Here is a 26,163-nt window from a genome sequence, read left to right as displayed (position 1 = left end):
CTTCAGTTGTGCAAGAGGCTTTGTTAGTTGGTCAACAATATTGTCAAGTATAGGTACTCTGCATATTTTCACATATCCTCTATCTATTATCTCTCGAATGAGGTGATAACGCCTAAGTATGTGTTTGGTTCGTTGGTGAGATCTAGGCTCCTTAGCTTGTGCGATAGCACCATTGTTATCATAATAGAGATCAATGGGATCCATAATGCTAGGAATTATGCCAAGTTCACTAATGAAATTTTTGATCCAAACAGCTTCCGTTGTTGCACTTGAGGCAGCAATATACTCGGCCTCGGTTGTAGAATCAGCAAATGTATCTTGCTTTGAACTTTTCCAGCTCATAGCGCCACCGTTTAAGCAAAACCCATAACCAGATTGTGATCTAAAGCCATCCTTATATGTCTGGAAGCTAGCATCGGTGTATCCAATTACAGGAAGCTCTTCCTGACCTCCATATATCAAGAATGAGTCCTTAGTCCTTCTCAAATACTTAGGGATATTCTTGACATCTACCCAATGAGCATGATCGGGATCAAATTGGTACCTACTTATTGCACTTAAAGCATACGAGACATCCGGTCGAGTACGTAATGTAACACCCCGATAAAAATATGATAATTATTTAATTTAAGTTAAGAGTATATTTATTAATTTAATTAAATAATTGGAATATTATTGGATTATTATTATTGGAATATAAAGTTGGAATCAGAAAAGAGTCCCATTTGGTAAAAAGGGTTTTATACGTGAAAACAGAGAACACGTAAAGATTGGGAGAAAGAGAAGAACTGAGAAAGGGAGAAGAAGAGGCTAGGGCTCAAGAGGAGAATTCACGATTGTTGAAGGTCAAAGAAGGATTTGCCGGATTAACTCAGGTAAGGGGGGTTTATCGTCGTTTAATGGGTATTATGGGTTAACATGTAATGGGTAGTAATAAACCATTGAATCGACTCTAATTAGGATGATGAATGTTGCAAATTGTGAATTTGTGGATGAATGAGATATGGGTCTATAATTGAAGAAAATTCGTAGGAATTAGATGTAATAAGGTTAGAAATTGTGAAATTGAATGGGTATGATCTGTGTTAGATAATATGAACGAATGCTGTGTAAAAATTGGACTGTGGAAGGTTGGATTTGAGAAATCTCGTAGCAGAGAAAAACCCATAGCAGATCTGGAATTTGATTCCTGGTCATACGCGTATGACACTAGGCCATACGCGTATGAGATGGCCTGGTACGCGTATGGAGTGAGGCCATACGCGTATGAATGAAGAAGATGATGTTCTAACGTAGTTTTGTCTCTGTTGGTACGCGTATGGGAGAAGAGGTACGCGTATCATACGCGTATGAGACAGGCTATACGCGTATGGGCAGAAGTTTGAATTTTGTCTGAGCTATTGTTGTGCAGTTTTGGTTGTTTCAGCTGAGTGATGTAATTTAGCTGATGTATGATATATTAGGGATCATTTCCCGTTGTTTTGAGCAGTATAGGTATTAGTAGAGTGTGCTAATACTGTGAATTATTATTTGGCATGACATGATATGATTCTGTGATAAACATGTTGATGATGTATGATGGTATGCATAATGTTGTGAATATATCTATTATGTATGCAATTGTGGATGGACTGTTTATGGCTTAGAGTGTGAGCATATGTCCATTGTGGATTGTTGTTGATGTTTGCATGCTAGGTGATTTAGCGTGCATAGCATGGCCTTTATGGTGGTAGCTAATTCCCATGGTGAGGAATTAGTGAGTGAGTCACTAGGTCTCAAATGAGTGGGACTAGTGAGCTTGGTAGCCGTATCTGGGTTTGATCGGTGAGGTTGAACTATGTGTTCACGAATAGTCGGTACCGCATGCATGGAGTCTCATTTCATAATGTATGTATGGCGTATAATATGAATGGATGTATTCCAATATTATACGTGTGTTTTGTGTTTGTGTTGAGTATGATTATAAGTTGATGTTGCCATTGTTGAATGTGTGATATGATTAGGGTGATGAATGTGTTAATTTACTTAACATTACATGATATTTTATAATGCTTATTATATCGATTGAGGAACTCACCCTTACAACTATGTTTCAGGTAACGAGCAGTGATTGAGTAGAAGCTAGTGCTTGGAGTCTAGTGTAGTTCCTTAGTGGGTCATGCTCTGGTATATGTAACATCGGGATGGGATGTTTACTTTGTTTTCTTTTGTGGTTGTTGAACAGTTTTACATGTAATGTGATTACATGGTTTGCATGTCGTTAGATTTCTATCCGCTGCGGATTGTGCAATGCCTTGTTTTGATTAATAGATGAGCATGACCAGTTATTTTGATGCATGGTGTGAAGTGTCAAGTGTGACACCCTGAAATTGCATATCTACTCTGATTTATATTTTGTTGTTTTAATTAATTATTGGGGTATTTTAGAAGGGTGTTACATTAGTGGTATCAGAGCATAGTCGGTCGAGTCGAGTCGTAATTATTCTGTTTCCCTGTATGTGATAGGTGTTGTGTACTCCTATCAGTACTTATTGTTTTAGCTTGTTGGATTAACTCAGAATAGAGATGGCTGGAAGAGGTAGAGACGATGCTGCGATTGCTGAGGCTCTGGGTATGCTAGCTGGAGTACTTGGAGGGAATCCGAATGTTGTGGGAATGGGAGCTTGTAGGTGTTTAATTGGCTGCATTATATGGTAAAACACTAATGTCTTGACTGATGTCATGACATGTATATGTGACTACATTGTAGTTACTGCAGGACTAGCTAACACAGGATTATTGAATGCTGTGACATTCATACCTGTCAACAGATACTAAGGAACAGAAGTTCTGTTAGAACTTAGTATTCATTTGCAGTCTGGTTATCAAGGAAGAACCAGACCTGGCATAAGGCCTACTGACTGAATGTCAAACTGGATGTTGTGACATTCATCATTGACAGCAGCTACTGAAGATTAGGCAGAGTGGTGTTCTGCTATACTTCAGCATAAAACTTAGTTTGTTCTTCAAGAGAATAACAGAACTAACTTAAGGCCAAATGTATAAATGTTAAGTTGGACACTTTGACATTTATTAATGTAAGTTGTTACTGTAGTATGGTCATTTTGATCATGTACAGGTCAGCAAATTGTACAGCCTGTTTTCTGGAAAAACAGACTCAGCGTATGGACCTTGATGTCAAGCTGAATGTCGTGACATTCGTGCCTGACAGCATATGCTAAATTGTAGGTTGTTCAGTTTTCTGTTTCAGCTTTTTCTCAGGCTATTCTTTAGGGATTCAACAGCTGAGAGAAAATCCAGGAAATCAACAACCAAGCTACATTCAATGAACCTAACAAATAGCCTATTTGTTAGCAACCTAAATGTTGAATTTGAGGGAACTTGTGTGACCTAAAATTCAGGAAAATACAGGTGCAAAAGCCCAGGTGCTGCAATATAAAAAGGAAGGCATTCCTTCATTCAGTTTCGGGGATTTTGAAGCGTGAAGAGTCAGTGTGTCCATCATACTTCACTGCTGTATTTTGTGAGTCTTGTATTAGACGTATCTTGTAAGCCAAGCCAGTATCAAGTAGATGATTGCTTTGGCATAGGGTGTTCATTGAGTTGTAAGTGTTGTGTCACTCAAAGCTTTTAAGCGTGAGTGCTGTGTATCTTGATTTAAGCTGTGAAGCATAATCAAGAGTTGTTTTTGAAGTGTGACTTCAAAGTGTCTTTAATATCACTGAGGTGATTGAGGGGGAGTGAGTAGGAACTCTGATCTTAGGTTAAGATTGAAATTGCATTGGGTAGGGATTAAGTGATAAGTTGTAAACGGGTGAGTTTAGCTTTGAATTGATACTACTAATAGTGGATTTCCTCCCTGGCTTGGTAGCCCCCAGATGTAGGTCATGTTGGACTGAACTGGGTGAACAATTACTTGTGTTATTTACTGCACTTACTGTTAAGTTCTGCATAATCCCTGTCTGTGCAGAATTGGATGTCATAACAACCAGTGTGACATCCAAAGTCTGATAACTAGAATTTCAATTGGCATCAGAGCAGGCACCCTGCCTGTGAAGTTCTGGGTGAGATCTAGGGAAGTTACTTTCTAGTACCATGGACAAGGATTTAGGACACTCAAACAGACCACCCATGTTGGATGGATTTAATTATGATGACTGGAAGCCTCGCATGATAGCCTTCTTAAGGTCTCTAGACAGCAAAGTCTGGAGAGCTGTCAACAAGGGATGGGAACATCCAACGAGGACTGATGAAGATGGAGTCAGTGTGCAGATTCCCGAAGAAGATTGGGACAAGGAACAAGAGGCATTAGCTCTTGGAAACTCCAAAGCCTTGAATGCACTGTTCAATGGAATCACTAAGAACATCTTCAGGCTGGTGCACCATTGTGAACTAGCTAAGGAAGTTTGGGATACCCTCAAGGTAACTCATGAAGGTACTTCCAAGGTGAAGATGTCCAAACTTCAGATGTTGACAACCAAGTTTGAAAATCTGAGGATGAAAGAGGATGAGACTATTCATGACTTTCACATGAATATTCTTGAAATTGCAAACACCTCTGGTGGACTAGGTGAGAAAATGACTGAAGAGAAACTTGTAAGAAAGATTCTCAGGTCCTTGCCTAAGAGGTTTGCTATGAAGGTCACTGCCATAGAGGAGGCTCAGGACATCAGCAATATGAAGGTAGATGAGCTCATTGGTTCTCTCCAAACCTTTGAAATGGGCTTAGGTGAGTATGCTGAGAAGAAGAAAAGCATAGCCTTTATATCAAGTGCTGAAGAGGAGTCAGAAGAAGGATATACAGGAGGTGATGAAAGTATATCAGAAGCCTTAGCCATGCTTGGGAGGCAATTCAACAAGTTCATGAAGAAGATTGATCAAAGAGGTAGACCTAATGTCAAGAACATCCCGTCTGACATTAAGAGAAGATCAACTTCTGAGGAGAAGTTCAACCATGGGAAGGGAATCCAGTGTCATGGCTGTGAAGGGTATGGACACGTCAGAGCTGAATGCCCTACTTACCTCAAATTGCAAAATAAGGGGCTAGCTATCACATGGTCTGAAGGAGATTCTGAAAGTGAATCTGAAGGAGAATCTGCCAAACATGTCACTGCACTAACCAGTGTGTGTGTCTCTGAAGATGACACAAGTGCAGATGAGCTGACATTTGATGAACTTGCTGCAGCATATAAGAAGCTGTGTACCACCAGTGCAGAAGTGCGTGCACAAGGAGAAAAGCAGAAGAAACTCATCAAGGAACTGGAAGATGAGAGACAGAAGCAACTGTCTGCCATAGAGGGGCTAAATGATGAGATAGCCCTTCTGACCTCCAAGCTGAACCAGATGACCAAATCCATCAGAATGATGAATAAGGGAACTGACACCTTGGAAGAAATTCTAAAGGTGGGACAGCAGTCTGGAACCAAATCTGGGCTAGGATTTGGAAAGAGAACTGAACACAAACGCCCAAAGGCTAGAGTTCAGAAGTTCAAGCAGATGTCAAAGCCAATGTCTCAACATCAAGGAGCTAGGATGAATGATCATCAGAAGAGGAAATACCAGAATTGGAGGTGTCACCACTGTGGCAGGCTTGGTCATATAAAAGCCTTCTGCTACTGGATTCATGGCTTCCCTAACAGAGCCTCACCTGTCAGACCTAAGCATAAAACACGTAAACGATGTGTTCCCATTAAGAAGCAACAATGGTATGCTAGGATAGCACACACTGCCCTAAGGGCTTCTTCCAGAGAAGACTGGTACTTTGACAGTGGATGCTCAAGACATATGACTGGTATGGAAAATCTACTGGTAGATATTCAACCTCACACCACCAGCTATGTGACTTTTGGTGATGGTGCCAAAGGAAAAATAAGAGGTGTGGGCAAACTGGACTGTTCTGGAGTGCCAAAACTGAACAATGTGCTGTTAGTAAGGGGACTAACTGCAAACCTCATCAGCATAAGTCAGCTGTGTGATCAAGGTTTTCATGTTCAGTTTACTAAGGAGCTGTGCATTGTGACAAATGGTGACAATCAGGAAGTTATGAGAGGAACCAGGTCCAAAGACAACTGCTACCTGTGGGAACCTGATCTCTCTAACTTTTCCACAACATGCTCCTCAGCCAAGGAAGAACAGGAGGTGAAGCTGTGGCATAGAAGACTTGGACATCTCCACTTACGGGGAATGAAGAAGATCATATCCAAGGAAGCAGTCAGAGGAATGCCAAAGCTTCTGATTGATGAAGGAAGAGTCTGTGGAGAATGCCAAATGGGCAAGCAAACCAAGATGTCACACCCAAAGCTGGGACATTCCACAACCTCCAGAGTTCTGGAGCTGCTGCACATGGACCTAATGGGACCTATGCAGGTTGAAAGTCTTGGTGGGAAGAAGTATGCCTACGTGGTGGTTGATGACCATTCCAGATACACGTGGATAAGCTTCATCAGAGAGAAGTCAGATACATTTGATGTCTTCAAAGATCTGTGCATAAGACTTCAAAGGGAAAAGGACAGTTGTGTGGTCCGGATTAGAAGTGATCATGGTACTGAATTCAAGAATTCCAAGTTTGATGAGTTTTGCTCATCTGAAGGAATAAGCCATGAGTTCTCCTCCCCTATAACTCCTCAGCAGAATGGAATAGTTGAAAGAAAAAATAGAACTATTCAAGAATCTGCCAGAGCAATGATTCATGCAAAGAAGCTCCCTATGCACTTTTGGGCTGAAGCAATGAATACCGCGTGCTATGTTCACAACAGAGTCACCTTGAGAAAAGGAACCTCCTCCACTCTGTATGAAATATGGAAGGGCAGAAAACCCACTGTGAAGTACTTTCATATTTTTGGAAGTAAATGCTACATTCTCACAGATCGTGAACAGAGAAGGAAGCTAGATCCCAAAAGTGATGAAGGCGTATTTTTGGGATACTCCACTAACAGCAGAGCCTATAGAGTGTTCAACTACAGGACCAATGTCCTGATGGAGTCCATAAATGTCATTGTGGATGATAAAGAGGAAGAAACTGATGTCATGGAGGATGTTGAAACATTCCTTGACAGTCCAACTGACAGTCCAGTCAAGCCTGAAGAAGTACAGGAACCTTCTCCTGAATGTGAAGTAGAAGCACCCACCAAAGTGCCATCTATCAGAATTCAGAAAGACCACCCTAAGGATCTTATCATAGGGGATCCCACCAGTGGTGTAACTACCAGGTCAAGAGGAATAAACTCAAATTCCTGCTTTGTTTCCAAGGTTGAACCAAAGAATGTGAAAGAAGCCCTGACTGATGAATACTGGATCATTGCCATGCAAGAGGAACTCGAGCAGTTCACAAGGCATGAAGTATGGGAGCTGGTTCCAAGACCTGAAGGGTCCAACATCATTGGTACCAAGTGGATCTACAAAAACAAATCTGATGAGAAAGGAGTAATTACTAGAAATAAAGCAAGACTAGTAGCTCAAGGATACACTCAAGTTGAAGGAGTAGACTTTGATGAGACATTTGCTCTTGTGGCTAGACTTGAGTCCATCAGATTGCTGTTGGGGGTAGCATGCATCCTGAAGTTTAAGCTGTTCCAAATGGATGTGAAGAGTGCATTCTTGAATGGCTACCTGAATGAAGAAGTCTATGTGGAACAACCCAAAGGGTTCTGTGATCCTAACCAACCTGAGCATGTATACAAGTTGAAGAAAGCCTTGTATGGGTTGAAGCAAGCACCCAGAGCTTGGTATGAAAGGTTAACCGAATTTCTGACCTCAAATGGATACAGAAAGGGTGGCATAGATAAAACCTTGTTTGTGAAGGATGAAGAAGGCAAAATCATGATAGCTCAAATCTATGTTGATGATATAGTCTTTGGTGGAATGTCAGAACAAATGGTTAAAAAATTTGTTCACCAGATGCAGTCTGAGTTTGAAATGAGTCTAGTGGGAGAACTGACCTATTTCCTTGGAATGCAAGTAAACCAAATGGAGGACTCTATGTTTCTCTCCCAAAGCAAGTATGCCAAGAACATAGTTAAGAAGTTTGGTATGGATCATGCCAGGCACAAGAGGACTCCTGCTCCTACTCATCTGAAGTTAACCAAAGATGATGGAGGGCCTAGTGTTGATCAATGCCTGTACAGAAGCATGATAGGTAGTCTGCTGTATCTAACTGCAAGTAGACCTGACATTTCCTATGCAGTTGGAGTGTGTGCCAGATACCAAGCAGAGCCCAAGGTGAGCCACTTGAATCAAGTCAAAAGGATTCTCAAGTACATCAATGGGACGTGTGACTATGGGATGCTGTATTCACATGGGTCTAAGCCTGTCCTATCTGGGTACTGTGATGCTGATTGGGCTGGAAGTGCTGATGACAGAAAAAGCACATCAGGTGGATGTTTCTTCTTAGGAGAAAACCTCATATCGTGGTTCAGCAAGAAGCAGAACTGTGTCTCTCTGTCCACTGCAGAGGCTGAATACATAGCTGCTGGAAGCAGTTGCTCCCAACTGGTTTGGATGAAACAAATGCTCACTGAGTACAATGTCACTCAAAATGTTATGACATTGTTCTGTGATAATCTCAGTGCCATCAACATCTCCAAGAATCCCATCCAACATAGCAGGACCAAACATATTGACATTAGGCACCACTTCATCAGAGATCTGGTGGAAGACAAGGTGATCACTTTGGAACATGTAGCCACGGATCTTCAACTGGCTGACATATTTACAAAGGCTCTGGATGCTACTCAGTTTGAAAACTTAAGGAGCAAACTGGGAATATGTCTCTCTGAGACCTTATAGCAACCACTGATGTTTGGGATAAATTGTTTAATATCTCTGACTATTAAACAATTTGTACTAGGCTATGATTGGTCAACAGATCATAGCTATGCTGCTTGCAACAAGGGTGGATACAAGAGGGTAAGGAGGCACCCTACAGAGAGAAGGCCACTGTACCTGCAGGAGTTCAAGGATGCTGTTCATGCAGGAGTGGTTCTGGATGTCAGAAACAAAATCATGGCATCTGATATGGTGGTACCTACTGTAAAGCAAAAGTGGGTGATCACTTGATCGAAGCTGTGAAGCAAGATCAAGTGGATGTTAACTTGGTTGAAACTGTGAAGTAAAACCAAGTCTGGAACTCTGTCATTGTGCTCTGACTATGTTGTTGGCTTTGGCAACATTTGTGACAAAAAGGGGGAGTAATAACCACCAATACCCCTGACAAACAGAGTGGGTCTCTACAACAGACTCTCATGACAGATCTGAAGATTCCCCCCTGCAGCTGATGTTGAAGTTTAGGTGCAACTTCTAATATGTGTGTGCTGCTATGCGAAGTTTTTATTTAACTTCCATGTGTGTGAGTGTGCTGCCACTCTGAGTGTATTAGCTAGTAGTATTCCGCTGCCATGAACTCTGTTATGGGGATCAAAGTGTTTTAGCCAAAAATTTGCCAAAGGGGGAGTTTGTAGGTGTTTAATTGGCTGCATTATATGGTAAAACACTAATGTCTTGACTGATGTCATGACATGTATATGTGACTACATTGTAGTTACTACAGGACTAGCTAACACAGGATTATTGAATGCTGTGACATTCATACCTGTCAACAGATACTAAGGAACAGAAGTTCTGTTAGAACTTAGTATTCATTTGCAGTCTGGTTATCAAGGAAGAACCAGACCTGGCATAAGGCCTACTGACTGAATGTCAAACTGGATGTTGTGACATTCATCATTGACAGCAGCTACTGAAGATTAGGCAGAGTGGTGTTCTGCTATACTTCAGCATAAAACTTAGTTTGTTCTTCAAGAGAATAACAGAACTAACTTAAGGCCAAATGTATAAATGTTAAGTTGGACACTTTGACATTTATTAATGTAAGCTGTTACTGTAGTATGGTCATTTTGATCATGTACAGGTCAGCAAATTGTACAACCTGTTTTCTGGAAAAACAGACTCAGCATATGGACCTTGATGTCAAGCTGAATGTCGTGACATTCGTGCCTGACAGCATATGCTAAATTGTAGGTTGTTCAGTTTTCTGTTTCAGCTTTTTCTCAGGCTATTCTTTAGGGATTCAACAGCTGAGAGAAAATCCAGGAAATCAACAACCAAGCTACATTCAATGAACCTAACAAATAGCCTATTTGTTAGCAACCTAAATGTTGAATTTGAGGGAACTTGTGTGACCTAAAATTCAGGAAAATACAGGTGCAAAAGCCCAGGTGCTGCAATATAAAAAGGAAGGCATTCCTTCATTCAGTTTCGGGGATTTTGAAGCGTGAAGAGTCAGTGTGTCCATCATACTTCACTGCTGTATTTTGTGAGTCTTGTATTAGACGTATCTTGCAAGCCAAGCCATTATCAAGTAGATGATTGCTTTGGCATAGGGTGTTCATTGAGTTGTAAGTGTTGTGTCACTCAAAGCTTTTAAGCGTGAGTGCTGTGTATCTTGATTTAAGCTGTGAAGCATAATCAAGAGTTGTTTTTGAAGTGTGACTTCAAAGTGTCTTTAATATCACTGAGGTGATTGAGGGGGAGTGAGTAGGAACTCTGATCTTAGGTTAAGATTGAAATTGCATTGGGTAGGGATTAAGTGATAAGTTGTAAACGGGTGAGTTTAGCTTTGAATTGATACTACTAATAGTGGATTTCCTCCCTGGCTTGGTAGCCCCCAGATGTAGGTCATGTTGGACTGAACTGGGTGAACAATTACTTGTGTTATTTACTGCACTTACTGTTAAGTTCTGCATAATCCCTGTCTGTGCAGAATTGGATGTCATAACAACCAGTGTGACATCCAAAGTCTGATAACTAGAATTTCAGAGCTGCTCGTCAACTGAGTGAGTTCCGGAGGAACAATCCTCCAATGTTCAAGGGAGCATACGACCCAGATGGTGCTCAGAAGTGGTTGAAGGAGATCGAGAGGATCTTCCGAGTGACTGAGTGTGCCGATAACCAGAAGGTCAGGTTCGGTACGCATATGCTGTCAGAGGAAGCAGATGATTGGTGGCTTGCTGCCCGCACTGAGTTGGAAGCTGCTGGGAGTGCTGAGATCACTTGGGCGGTGTTCAGAGAGAGATTCCTGAGGAAGTACTTTCCAGAGGATGTCAGAGGAAAGAAAGAGATAGAGTTCTTAGAATTAAAGCAGGGCAACCGGTCTGTTACTGAGTATGCTGCTAAGTTCACAGAGCTGTCGAAGTATTACACTCCCTATGATGAGGCTACTGGGGAATTTTCAAAATGTGTGAAGTTTGAGAACGGGTTACGTCCCGAGATCAAGCAGGCTATTGGGTATCAGCGGATCAGAGTGTTTTCTGACTTGGTTGACTGTTGCAGGACTTTTGAACAGGATACCAAGGCCAGAGCGGAGAGCTATCAGCAGAGGGTTGATAGGAAAGGCAAGAATCAGAATGATCGTGGGAAATCGTATGCAGCTGGCAAAGGTTTCCAGAGACAGAGTGGGATGAAGAGACCTAGTGGGGGAGACTCTGGTGCCCCTGCTAAGTGTTACAGATGTGGTCAGGCTGGACATCGTATCCATGAGTGTACCAGTACTGAGAAGAAGTGTTTCAAGTGTGGCAAAGGTGGTCACTTGGCTGCAGAGTGCCGGTTGAAGACTATGACTTGTTTCAACTGTGGAGAGGTGGGTCATATCAGTCCACAATGTCCTAAGCCGAAGAAAGAGAACCAGTCGGGAGGCAAGGTCTTTGCTTTATCGGGTTCTGAGACTTCTGCAGATGATCGTTTGATCCGAGGTACGTGTTATATTAATGGCTTTCCTCTTGTAGCTATTATTGACACAGGTGTTAGATGCCCAAAAGTGCTTATTTGAGCTATCATATGTGGGCATCTTTCACTCTTTTTCCTTGCTAAAATTGTCAAAACCACATTTGTTTTACATGGAATGCATTACATTGATAAACAAGCTTGGTGCCTTTGATTTGTGTGTTATTGTGCAGGAAAAAGGCATGAACTAATTGAAAATGAAGACACAAGAAAATTGGCAAAGGAACCAAAGAATACAAGCATTTCATCAGCCTACTCGCTAGGCGAGGCTGTGGCGAAGAACTGCTTCGCTAGGCGAGCTCCAGGCGAAAAGCTCCAGTAAATTGTCAAATTAATTCGCCAGGCGAGCTCAAGGCGAAGGTGGTAGCGAGTTCATTCTGTTTTGGTGAAAAGTGCAGCCAGCACTCACTCGCTAGGCGAAGCTCTAGCGAGTCCCCAGCGAGCATTCCAGTAGCAAAACCTCTCAACCTCGCTGGGGCGAAGGTTGAAGCGTGTCCTTCGCTAGGCGAAGGTATGTTCACTAGGCGAACATGACAGTTCAAGCAGACCCTGTTTCTCTGGGCGCAGGTGCCTTATGTGCCCATATTAGACCCTCGCTAGGCGAACCATTCTGCTCGCCTAGCGAACATGACTGCCCAACAGAGGTCTATAAGTAGCAAGTGCCACTTTTGAGCACCATACCTCATTTTTACCAACTTTTTCCACTTTTGTACTTTCTTCTAGATATTTTTGCAGCATTGTTCTTGGGAGCTTTTATGCCCTAATTCTCATTTCTCTTCATCTTAGAACCATCTTCCACAAAAAGAAGGTGGATTCCCATCCAACTTCGATTATCCGACTTGGATGTTGATCAACCTTCTTTCCTTACTTGCCGACCAAGCTACCATGAAAATGAGTAGCTAAGTCATCCATTTGTCAAGGTTAGATGTAGGTGATTACTAGCTTTGTGTGTAAATGTAAGGATCCTCATATGTAAACTCTTTAATGGTAAATATATGATGAAAACTTTGTTTCTATTTAAAACTCTTTGTGTTGGTTTATGATCGAGAGATGTTTACCGACTCTTGACCTAGGTTTTCATCCAAACTTGTTTGTTAGCTAGAGATAGTAATGAATGATTTTGTTCACCATAAGGTTGAACCAAAAAGTTGTCATTTTGATAGATTGTGTTCGAGAGAAACAATGGATCAAAATGGCAAAACTCACAATGTGTGTTCGAGAGAAACATATTGAGAGGACTTTGTGAAATTATTTATCATCTAAAGGAGTTTATAAGATTGTTGACCGAGCAAATACATGCAAAGTGATCATTGAAACCTAACTTTGACAATATTTCTCATTTAATCAAACCATAACTTTTACCGCAATTTATTACTCTTTATGCAAGATAACTTGATTAAAACCAAAACCCTATTGTTACATTGAGCTACGATTAATACAACCATCGAACGGCGGTGATATCTTACAATCTCTGTGGATACGATAACAAAAACCCGACACGAAATATACATTTCAACAAAATGGCGCCGTTGCCGGGGATTGTAAATTGATATTGCGAGCATCGCAATGGTTGTTTAAGTTTTAGCTTGTTAATTTTTGACTTGTGCTTGTAATTTGTTTGGTTTAGTGTGCAGCTTACGTTTTATGCGAGGGCAAATCCCTGTGGACGAACTTCTTTTTGATCCTGAGATCGAGAGAACTGCAAGGAGGCTCAATAGCAAAACGAGACGTAAGAGGCAACAGGCTAGACAACGCCAAGAGCAAGGAGAAAGTTCTTCAACCACAAATCCACCACCATTCATACCAAACATGGAGCCACAACCACCACCACCTATTTCTACTCCATGTATCAATAGTCCAAGGAACACCGCTCAGTTTGCCAACCACACAGGAAGGCAAGCTGAGATGAAAACGGGAACTCTGAATTTATTATATGGGAGTCCATTCACCGGAACGGACCATGAAGACCCATTTGCTTTTCTCACAAAATTTTATGAGATAGCATTGGCTGCCGGAGTGGATCAGGCTCAGGAGCTTCCGTTGTTCAGACGATTATTTCCACACGCTTTGCTCGGTAAAGCAAAGGATTGGTACCTAGATCAAACACCAGCCGTAATGACAGACTGGAACGTGTTAGAAGAGAAATTCATTGAAAGATTTTTCTCCCATAACCGATTCATGGAATCAAAGACGGCCATCTCGGTGTTTTCTCAAGGAACCAGTGAATCTTTGAATGAAGCGTGGGAAAGATTCAAGTCCATGCTTCGGAAATGTAAAGGGCATGGATTTGATGAAATGACTCAAATCCATATCTTCAGAAATGGACATCAACCAAACTGCAAAACGTTGTTGGATGCTACCTCGGGTGGCTCTTTATTATCAAAAAGTGCCGAAGAAGCCACGAACATTATAAATCGAATGGCTTTGAATGATCTTCAGAGTCAAAGTCGAGGAAATTCTTTGAAGAAGGCGGGAGTGCTTGAGCTAGGGACGAACGATGCCATCCTTGCCCAAAACAAGCTCATCTCACAACAAGTGGAACTCTTAACGCAACAAATCAAAGAGTTAAGAGAACCATCAAAAGCTAAACAAATAGCTTGTTGTGAACTTTGTAAAGGTGAACATGACACCGGATTTTGTCCACCTCCCGGTTTTGACGAAGTAAACTACATGGCCAATCAACGGGACTATCAACCGAGACAACAACAACAACAACAACAACAACCTTATCAACCGCACCCTCAAAATCAACAACAACAATTCCAAGGGAACCAAGGGTTCCAACCTAGAAGCAACTATTATCATAACCAAGGTTATGGAGGTGGTTCTTCTAGCCGTCAAAACCCTCTCCAAAATCCTTATCAACCTCAACCTCAACAACCGCCGGTCGTAACTTCTAAATTGGAAGAGACATTGACGCAATTCATGCAAATGTCAATGGCTAACCAAAAGAGCAATGACGCGGCCATAAAAAATCTCGAGACTCAAGTTGGGCAACTTGCTAAGCAACTCGCGGAACAACAAACCGGTCCTTCCTTTTCGGCAAACACGCAAACAAATCCTAATGCATATTGTAAGGCGATCATGACGAGAAGTGGGAGGGAGTTGGGTAGTGAGAATGAAAAAAGAGTTGAGATTGAACAAAGAGAGAAAGAGAAAGAAATTGAGGAGGAAATAGTGGAGGAAAATGTTGATGGTGAAGTAGGAGTGTGGAGTGATGAGGAAGAAGTTGAAAAGAATAAAAATAATGGTGAAGTTGAAAAAGAGAAAGGTGTGGAGATGGAAAAAAATACAAGTGATGAGGTAATAAGGGAGGTAGTGAAAAAGCCTAGATGGAAGAGTGCTAGAATTGCAAAGGGAAAGGAGGTAGTGAGCGCTACTCCTATTCAAAACCTTCCTTATCCTCATGCTCCTTCCAAAAGGGAGAATGAACGGCATTACGCCCGGTTCATGGATATTTTTAAACAGTTGCAAATCAACATTCCGTTTGCCGAAGCCTTGGAACAAATGCCCAAGTATGCCAAATTCATGAAGGACATACTAACCAAAAAGCGGAGGTATACGGAACCGGAGACCATCGTCCTTGATGCGAGCTGTAGTGCCATTATTCAAAGGACGCTTCCTAAGAAAGAGGTTGATCCGGGAAGAGTTACATTGCCGGTTAAAATTGGTGACGTTTATGTCGGGAAGGGACTTATTGACTTGGGGTCGAGCATTAATCTTATACCTTTGTCAATTATCAAGAGGCTTGGCAACATTGAGATTAAGTCCATCCGAATGACATTGCAATTGGCGGATAAATCGACAACCCATCCTCATGGCGTAGCCCAAGATGTTTTGGTGAAGGTCGACAAATTCTTTTTCCCGGTCGATTTTATTGTTATTGATATGGAGGAAGATGATGATGCTCCGCTCATCTTGGGCCGACCATTCATGAAGACCGCGAGAATGATGATAGATGTTGATGACGGGTTAATGAAGGTGCGAGTTCAAAATGAGGAAGTCACATTTGATCCATTCGAGGCGATGAAGCATTCAAAAGATAGACATGATAGCTTTCGCATCGATGTGATTGAAGACGCTATTATGGAGGTTTCAAAGCATATTCATGAGATATCTCCTATGGAGTTAGCTCTCGACGACTCATTGGAGGTTTTCACTGTTGAAGAAGAGCTAGCTCTTGAGGAATGCTTAAAGGAACTTGATAGTTTAGACGACCTACAACCATGGGAAGTAGAGGAAGAAAACTTGAAGAAGGAGGTCATTGACGAAAAAGCGCCAATTGAATTAAAAGTGTTACCTTCGACTTTGAAGTATGTGTTTCTAGATGAGACCGAGGCAAAGCCGGTCATCATAAGCAACCTTTTGACAAAAGAAGAAGAAGCCCGCCTAATCATTGTGCTAAAAACCAATCAAGAAGCTATGGGTTGGACTCTTTCCGATCTAAAAGGAATAAGTCCATCTTATTGTATGCACAAGATTTTGATGGAGGAGGATTTCAAGCCGGTAGCTCAACCACAACGCCGCTTAAATCCTACCATGAAAGAGGTTGTTCGAAAGGAAGTTGTGAAGCTATTGGATGCGGGAATGATTTACCCGATCTCGGATAGTCCTTGGGTTAGTCCCGTGCACGTGGTTCTGAAGAAGGGTGGAATGACCGTAATCCAAAATGACAAAGACGAATTGATCCCGATTAAAGTTGCAACGGGGTGGAGAATGTGTATAGATTATAGACGGTTGAATACCGCGACTCGAAAGGACCATTTTCCACTCCCATTTATGGATCAAATGCTCGAAAGACTATCGGGCCAACAATACTATTGTTTTTTGGACGGCTACTCCGGGTACAACCAAATTGCGGTTGACCCGGTTGATCATGAGAAGACGGCTTTCACGTGTCCGTTTGGAGTGTTCGCATACAGAAAAATGCCCTTTGGGCTGTGCAATGCACCGGCGACCTTCCAACGATGTGTCCAAGCCATTTTTGCCGATCTGATAGAGAAAACAATGGAAGTCTTCATGGATGACTTCTCGGTATTTGGTGGGACGTTTAGTCTATGCTTGGCAAATTTGAAGACGGTGTTGGAAAGGTGTGTGAAAACCAATTTGGTGCTTAATCGGGAGAAGTGTCACTTCATGGTGACCGAGGGGATCGTGCTAGGCCACAAAGTCTCTAGAAGGGGGCTTGAAGTGGATAGAGCTAAGGTTGAAGTAATTGAAAAATTACCCCCTCCGGTGAATGTGAAGGGCATCCGTAGCTTTTTGGGGCACGCGGGGTTCTACCGGCGCTTTATCAAGGACTTCTCAAAGGTGGCTAAGCCTTTGAGCAATTTGCTCGCCAAGGACCAGGTATTTCTCTTCACCGAAGATTGTTTGCAAGCTTTTGAGGTTTTAAAAGAAAAATTGGTTACCGCTCCAATAATAGTCGCTCCCGATTGGAATGAAAATTTTGAACTAATGTGTGACGCGAGTGACTATGCTGTTGGAGCGGTACTTGGCCAAAGAAAAGACAAAACTTTCCATGCGATACATTATGCGAGTAAGGTTCTTAACGAGGCCCAAATAAATTATGCCACAACGGAAAAAGAACTACTTGCAATAGTGTATGCGCTAGAAAAGTTTAGGTCTTATCTTATAGGGTCTAAAGTCGTTGTGTATACCGATCACGCGGCGATTAAATATCTGCTAACCAAGCCGGATTCGAAGCAAAGGCTCATCCGTTGGATCCTCTTGTTACAAGAATTCGATGTAGAAATCAAAGACAAGAAGGGGTCGGAAAACTTGGTAGCGGATCATTTATCCCGATTAGTGAACGTGGAGGTTACCGCGTCTGAAAAAGAAATCCGGGAAGAATTTCCTGATGAAAAACTGTTTAAGGTTCAAGTTAGGCCGTGGTTTGCAGACTTTGCGAACCACAAGGCTAGTGGTTTTGTGCCTGCCGACCTAACTTCGAACCAAAAAAGGAAGTTCCTTTCGGATGCGAAGTATTATGTTTGGGATGACCCATACTTGTTTAAGTTGGGTAGCGATAACCTGTTAAGGAGATGCGTAACTGGTGATGAAGCCCAGAGCATCCTTTGGCATTGTCACAACTCGCCTTATGGCGGACATTATAATGGGGTTAGAACGGCCACTAAAATTCTTCAATCGGGATTTTATTGGCCAACTATTTTCAAAGACGCACATACCCATGCGCAAAGTTGTGACAGTTGCCAAAGAAGTGGTGGGATAGGTAAGAGAGATGAGATGCCTCTCCAAAATATCCAAGAAGTGGAAGTATTTGATTGTTGGGGCATAGATTTTGTAGGACCTTTCCCACCCTCTTATGGGAATGAGTACATGCTTGTCGCTGTCGATTATGTCTCTAAGTGGGTTAAGGCGATTGCCTCACCTCGGGCGGATGCCAAAACGGTGATAAATTTTTTGAAGAAAAACATATTCTCCCGTTTCGGAACCCCCCGAGTGTTGATAAGTGACGGAGGGTCACACTTTTGTAATGCACCTTTGGAAACTATTTTAAAACATTACGGTGTATCGCATAGGGTGACAACTCCGTATCACCCTCAGGCTAACGGGCAAGCTGAGGTCTCTAATCGAGAGATTAAGAGAATCCTCGAAAAAACCGTGTCTAATTCAAAAAAGGAGTGGTCCCAAAAATTGGACGAAGCATTATGGGCCCACCGTACGGCCTTTAAAGCTCCAATTGGCCTAACTCCCTTTCAATTGGTATTTGGTAAAACTTGCCATTTGCCGGTTGAATTGGAGCACAAGGCCTTGTGGGCCCTAAAGTTTTTAAATTTTGAACATGAGTTGGCCGGTAACAAAAGGAAAGTGCAACTACTTGAGTTGGAGGAGATGCGCAATGCCGCATACCACTCAAGTTGGTTGTACAAGGAAAAGGCAAAAAAGTATCACGACAAGAAGCTCCGTAACAAAGAATTTGTGCCCGGGCAATTGGTCCTATTGTTCAACTCCCGGTTGAAGTTGTTTCCCGGGAAGTTGAAATCAAAATGGTCGGGGCCATTTCGGGTGAAAGAGGTAAAAGAATATGGGGCTATTGTCATTGAAGACATAGACCAGAAAGATAGTTGGACCGTGAATGGCCAACGATTGAAAGTGTATCTCGAAGGTCATGTGGATCGCGAGAGTTGTGCTCTACCGCTCGATGCTCCTCTGTGAGCATCGCACCGTCGAGCTTAGCCGACGTTAAACAAGCGCTAGTTGGGAGGCACCCCAACATTGTAAGTATTTACTGTTTTATGTGTTGTGTTGTATTGAGTACACTATGCTAAACCCGTGCATGATGACCTTGCAAGTGCTGCATTTGCCAATGCACTTGCTGTCATGCTCGCTTGCAGCTCGCTAGGCGAGGCAGTAGCGAGCAGGCTCGCTAGCTGCTCGCTAGGCGAGGCAGCAGCGAGCGCTGCAGGACAGTTTTTTTTATTTAAATCTCAGCAGGGTCATTTTGCCCCAAACTTACAAAACTTTTCTGAACGGCTCTGCTGAGAAATTTGTGCTAAGCTTCTCAAACTCTCTCATTTGCATCTCTATCACCAACACTTGCTCTTTTCGGTCGATTACAAACTCTCCTCACTCCACATTTCCGAATCCGTGTAACTAAGGTTTGCCCTACTACAATTTTCTTTTTGTTTGAACTCTAAATTTCCAATTTGAATGGCAAATAGGATGAGTGTGGTATGGGAAACATTGAGGTTGCATGTGGTATTTTGGAGTTTACAATTTTTGGGATTTAGGTTTTCGAATTGGGGATTTATTTTTATTTTAGGTTTTGCATGCAATTAGGTCATCCCCAATTCCATAGAACGATTATTTGCTTGAAAAATCATTAGGTTCTGATGTTGGAACCCTTTGAGTATGGGTTTTGGGGGAGAATCTCTGAACATGCTGAAAAACCCCAAAACCCGTAAGGTTCGCTAGCACTCGCTAGGCGAACCTGGGGCGAGCGTTCGCTGCCACTTCGCTAGGCGAAGCAGCAGCGAGCAAGAAAGTCTTTTAAATTATGCTTTGATGGCTAATCTGTTTGTTTGGTGTGTGTTGTTTCTTTGTATATTTTGCAGAATGGAGTCAAGGTCTGGAGCGGGTAAGAAAAGAAAGGGAGCAACTACTTCTCGAACAGTGCCTATCCAGTTTGACCAAGACAAGTTTGTCGGCCCGAAGCAGGCCGCCAGATACATCGCTCTGGAGAAGCGGAAGATACTTCCAGAGAAGCGATTTCTGATCAACCCACAGGGCACTTACAGAAATTTCGCCGGGTTGATTGACGCGAAGAAATGGGATAGGTTGATTAGTCCCTTAGAGAATTACGACATAGCGACAGTGCGTGAATTTTATGCTAACGCACTGCCCGACGACGACGAGCCCTTTACTTGGGTTTCTAGAGTGGCCGGGCGTCCAATTCCATTTGACTGGGATGCTATCAACCGAATCCTTGGGGAACCGCTCCAGCTGGGAGCTGACCAGAGAGACCAATACCACACCGACCTAAGGCTTCACCGAGATGTTCCTGCCATTACTGCCGCCCTGCTTTTACCTGGGAGATTTGTTGAGCCGAACCCATCTGGGGTTCCAGTGAGGTATCACCGGGAGGACATGACTCCCATGGCTCAACTGTTACTGCTCTTGGTATTGACCAACATCCAGCCTAAATCACACACCTCTACTGTGCCGATCCCAGTGGCACATTTGGTCCATTCCATCCTCACCAATGTCGAGATCGATGTGGCGAGGATCATCGCAAATGAGCTGAAGTCCGTGGTCGAGAGCGGGCTTAAGTCGGGGGCTCGTGTTAATTGTCCCCTAGCTTTCCCGTGTCTGATCATGAGTTTATGCGTTCAGGCAAGGGTGAGACTTCCGTCTCGTGGGAAGGTAAGAATCCCGTCACCTATCGATGATCGGTATGTGGCCAAGTATTGTCGAGCAAAGACTACCGGTGGAAGTGCTGCCTCAGGAAGTACCAGGGCTTCTGATGGTCCTGGTACTTCTACTCCTGGACTAGATCCCTACCTCAGAGCTGTGCGCGACTACAGTTTTGAGTGGATGGCGGCATCCCAGAGAGCCATGACAGATATGCACAACTGTATGTAGAGGTTAGAACTGCGAGGGAATGACCCCACCGGTGCTCAGGCATTGTTGGCGCGTGAGCAGTTTCTGCTTAACGCCAACTGGCCTGTGGACAGGCCTGTCTATGGTGAGGGGGTGGGTGCTGATGCTGATGATGCTGATGATGATGATGTTGATCATGAGGCTACCGGTTCTGAGGCCGGTAGCGAGGAGGAGTCCTGAGCCCTTAGTGGGTTAAGTTTTTGTTTTTTTTTAGTTTTTATGTCATTTCTATTTGTAATTTCGGATTTTGTATCTTGATTTTGGGTTGTACTATTGGGGTGTTTTGTCCCCCATGAACAAATTTATATTTTCAGTTAATGTTATTTAGTTATGTTTTTAATTTTGTGTGTTTAATAAATTTTTGGTTGATTGAGTGGCAAACCCTTCTAGATTGGTTGCTCCTCAAGAAGTACCCAATGAAGGTGCATCCGAGCTTGGATGGCAATGATAAGAATAAACAAGTGAATGAAGCTAAGGTACATGGTTACCTTCGGCTAGAATTTTAGAATGCATTAGGAACTTTACTCTTTTTGGTAAATTGAATATTGTCTTTTTGCAACATAATTGAATGAATGTTTCATCTAGAACTTAAAACCACAAATTGTGAGGAAACCTCCATTGTACACTTAAATGCTGGATTCTAATAAGTTTTGTTGATTCATGTGATTCATGCTTTGTCTTTTATTATTGTGAAATTGTGGAAGCAATTAGAAATGATCAAGGCACTTGTTTTCTTTTGAGCACAACTACATCCTAAATCAACTTACCTGTGAGCAGAGAGAGTATTTGTTAACCCCTTTGAGCTTAAACAGTTGAATCTCGGCTTGAAATAAAGCGAGATCTCAAAAATCTTTTTTTTACAACCCGGAAAATCTTGATTATTGTTCTTTTGCCGTAAAAAGTTAAGAGCATTCACTTAGGGTGTGGAAGAAATAAGTTGGGGAGAACGAAAAAGAATTGGTAAGTACCACAACTCTTGTAAAAGAAAAGAAAAACTGAGCAAGCATTAAAAAAAAAATGTATGTATAGAAAATATAGAAAAGAAACATCTGTTTTGTATATTTGATGTGAAAGAAAAGAACAAAAATAGAAAGAATGAAAATGAATGCTTGCTTGGAAGAAAAATAGTGAAAAATAAAAATTGAGTTGTGGAATATGTGTTGTGAAGTTTACAAACAAGAAACAAATGAAACAAAGTCGAGTAGTGTGAATAATATTGTGAATGTCTCTTTTGCATCGGCACTTTCGTTTCAATGGCCTTAGAAATGTCCCTTGTTTGTTAACCTAGCCAAGTTGCACCCTAAAAGCCCTTAGTGATCTTTATGCTTCCACAGTACCATTTATAATTGTTAGACATTGTATGAATCTATTTGTTTTCTTCATTGTTTGTTAGAGAGTGAGATTATTCCCGCGGTTGCAAACGCGTAAAATCTTCATTCCTTATTCGAAGAGGAGAGATAGGATGATTCATTCAGAATAGTATTGTTGTAGATAGATAAATATTTTGCATTGCTATTTAAGTTTTAGTTCTTATGTATTATTTTATTCGAACCGTTGGAAACTTGTATTTGCTGATTTCGCTTGTGTTTGAGCCGTTTATCCAACTTCGGAGAAACCAGTTTCTTAAGGCAAATCCTCTTGTCCTGCAAGAGGCATACTTTGCTTGAGGACAAGCAAGAATCTAGTTGGGGAGAGTTGTTAGATGCCCAAAAGTGCTTATTTGAGCTATCATATGTGGGCATCTTTCACTCTTTTTCCTTGCTAAAATTGTCAAAACCACATTTGTTTTACATGGAATGCATTACATTGATAAACAAGCTTGGTGCCTTTGATTTGTGTGTTATTGTGCAGGAAAAAGGCATGAACTAATTGAAAATGAAGACACAAGAAAATTGGCAAAGGAACCAAAGAATACAAGCATTTCATCAGCCTACTCGCTAGGCGAGGCTGTGGCGAAGAACTGCTTCGCTAGGCGAGCTCCAGGCGAAAAGCTCCAGTAAATTGTCAAATTAATTCGCCAGGCGAGCTCAAGGCGAAGGTGGTAGCGAGTTCATTCTGTTTTGGTGAAAAGTGCAGCCAGCACTCACTCGCTAGGCGAAGCTCTAGCGAGTCCCCAGCGAGCATTCCAGTAGCAAAACCTCTCAACCTCGCTGGGGCGAAGGTTGAAGCGTGTCCTTCGCTAGGCGAAGGTATGTTCGCTAGGCGAACATGACAGTTCAAGCAGACCCTGTTTCTCTGGGCGCAGGTGCCTTATGTGCCCATATTAGACCCTCGCTAGGCGAGCCATTCTGCTCGCCTAGCGAACATGACTGCCCAACAGAGGTCTATAAGTAGCAAGTGCCACTTTTGAGCACCATACCTCATTTTTACCAACTGTTTCCACTTTTGTACTTTCTTCTAGATATTTTTGCAGCATTGTTCTTGGGAGCTTTTATGCCCTAATTCTCATTTCTCTTCATCTTAGAACCATCTTCCACAAAAAGAAGGTGGATTCCCATCCAACTTCGATTATCCGACTTGGATGTTGATCAACCTTCTTTCCTTACTTGCCGACCAAGCTACCATGAAAATGAGTAGCTAAGTCATCCATTTGTCAAGGTTAGATGTAGGTGATTACTAGCTTTGTGTGTAAATGTAAGGATCCTCATATGTAAACTCTTTAATGGTAAATATATGATGAAAACTTTGTTTCTATTTAAAACTCTTTGTGTTGGTTTATGATCGAGAGATGTTTACCGACTCTTGACCTAGGTTTTCATCCAAACTTGTTTGTTAGCTAGAGATAGTAATGAATGATTTTGTTCACCATAAGGTTGAACCAAAAAGTTGTCATTTTGATAGATTGTGTTCGAGAGAAACAATGGATCAAAATGGCAAAACTCACAATGTGTGTTCGAGAGAAACATATTGAGAGGACTTTGTGAAATTATTTATCATCTAAAGGAGTTTATAAGATTGTTGACTGAGCAAATACATGCAAAGTGATCATTGAAACCTAACTTTGACAATATTTCTCATTTAATCAAACCATAACTTTTACCGCAATTTATTACTTTTTATGCAAGATAACTTGATTAAAACCAAAACCCTATTGTTACATTGAGCTACGATTAATACAACCATCGAACGGCGGTGATATCTTACAATCTCTGTGGATACGATAACAAAACCCGACACGAAATATACATTTCAACAACAGGTGCGACTCATTCCTTTATATCTTTGGATTGTGCTGTGAAACTTAAATTAGAGATATCGGAGATGCATGGGAATATGGTGATTGATACTCCTGCGAAGGGTTCGGTGACTACTACTTCAATTTGTTTTAATTGCCCTTTGAGTATTTTTGGTAGAGACTTTGGGATGGACCTCGTGTGTCTTCCACTAGTGCAGATTGATGTTATCCTGGGTATGAACTGGTTGGTGTTTAACCGAGTTTATATCAACTGTTTTGATAAGACTGTGATCTTTCCTGCGATTGAGGAAGGAAAGAGTTTGTTTCTATCAGCAAGGCAGGTGAATGAGGCAGTAGCAGATGGGGCAGAGTTGTTTATGCTGTTAGCGACTTTGGAGGCTAAAGATAAACTGGTGATTTGCGATCTAGCCGTGGTGTGTGATTTTCCTGATGTGTTTCCTGAAGAAGTGCATGAATTACCGCTAGAGCGTGAAGTTGAGTTCTCGATTGATTTGGTACCTGGTACTAGGCCGATATCGATGGCTCCGTACCGTATGTCTGCTGTTGAGTTAACTGAATTGAAGAGTCAGTTGGAAGATCTGTTGGATAAGAAATTTATTCGTCCGAGTGTGTCACCGTGGGGCGCACCAGTGTTATTGGTTAAGAAGAAAGAAGGTACTATAAGGTTGTGTGTGGACTACAGGCAACTGAATAAAGTGACGATCAAGAATCGGTATCCTTTGCCGAGGATTGATGATTTGATGGATCAGTTGGTTGGTGCGAGTGTGTTCAGCAAAATAGATTTGAGATCGGGGTATCATCAGATACGTGTGAAAACTGAGGATATTCAGAAGACTGCTTTCAGAACAAGGTATAGACATTATGAGTATTCTATAATGCATTTTGGTGTGACTAATGCGCCTGGGGTATTTATGGAGTATATGAATAGGATTTTCCATCCGTACCTAGACAAGTTTGTTGTGGTGTTTATTGACGATATTTTGGTGTATTCGAAATCTGAAGAAGAGCATGTTGAACATTTGAGAGTGGTTTTAGGGGTTCTACGAGAAAAGAAGTTATTTGCTAAACTGTCCAAGTGTGAATTTTGGTTAGAAGAGGTTAGTTTTCTTGGTCATGTGGTTTCAAGAGGTGGTGTTGTTGTTGATCCTTCTAAGGTAGAAGCGGTATCTGAGTGGGAAGCTCCGAAGTCAGTTTCTGAAATAAGGAGTTTTCTTGGACTTGCAGGTTATTATAGGAAATTCATTAAGGGATTTTCTAAGTTGGCGTTACCGTTGACGATGTTGACTAGAAAGGGGCAAGCGTTTGTCTGGGACTCAAAATGTGAAGAAGGTTTCCAAGAGTTAAAGAGAAGGTTAATTTCTGCTCCTATTCTGGTATTACCAAGTCCGTCGGAACCATTTGAGGTTTACTGTGATGCTTCATTGTTGGGTTTGGGTGGTGTTTTGATGCAGAATAAGCAGGTTGTAGCTTATGCTTCGAGACAAATGAAGGTTCATGAGAGGAACTATCCGACACACGATTTAGAGTTGGCAGCTATGGTATTTGTTCTGAAGTTATGGAGGCATTACTTGTACGGGTCAAGATTTGAGGTTTTCAGTGACCATAAAAGTTTAAAGTATTTGTTTGATCAGAAAGAGCTGAATATGAGACAGATGAGATGGTTAGAATTTCTGAAAGATTATGACTTTGGTTTGAATTACCATCCAGGTAAAGCAAACGTAGTGGCTGATGCATTGAGTCGGAAATCATTGCATATGTCTATGTTAATGGTTAAGGAATTGGATTTAATTGAGCAGTTTAGAGACTTGAGTTTGGTGTGTGAGAGTACTCACAATAGTGTTAAATTGGGAATGTTGAAGTTAACGAGTTGTATTCTGGATGAGATTAGAGCGGGTCAGAAATCCGATGTGCTTTTGGTTGATAAGTTGACTCTAGTGAATCAAGGTCAAGGTGGTGAATTCAGAGTTGATGAGAATGGTGTTTTGAAATTTGGTAATCGGGTGTGTATTCCGGATGTTACCGAACTTAAGAAGAGTATTCTTGAGGAAGGACATCGTAGTGGCTTGAGT

Source organism: Lathyrus oleraceus, chromosome 3, assembly GCF_024323335.1.
Source record: "Lathyrus oleraceus cultivar Zhongwan6 chromosome 3, CAAS_Psat_ZW6_1.0, whole genome shotgun sequence".
Classification (NCBI taxonomy): domain Eukaryota; kingdom Viridiplantae; phylum Streptophyta; class Magnoliopsida; order Fabales; family Fabaceae; genus Lathyrus; species Lathyrus oleraceus.
Note: the sequence above shows the minus strand (reverse complement) of the source record.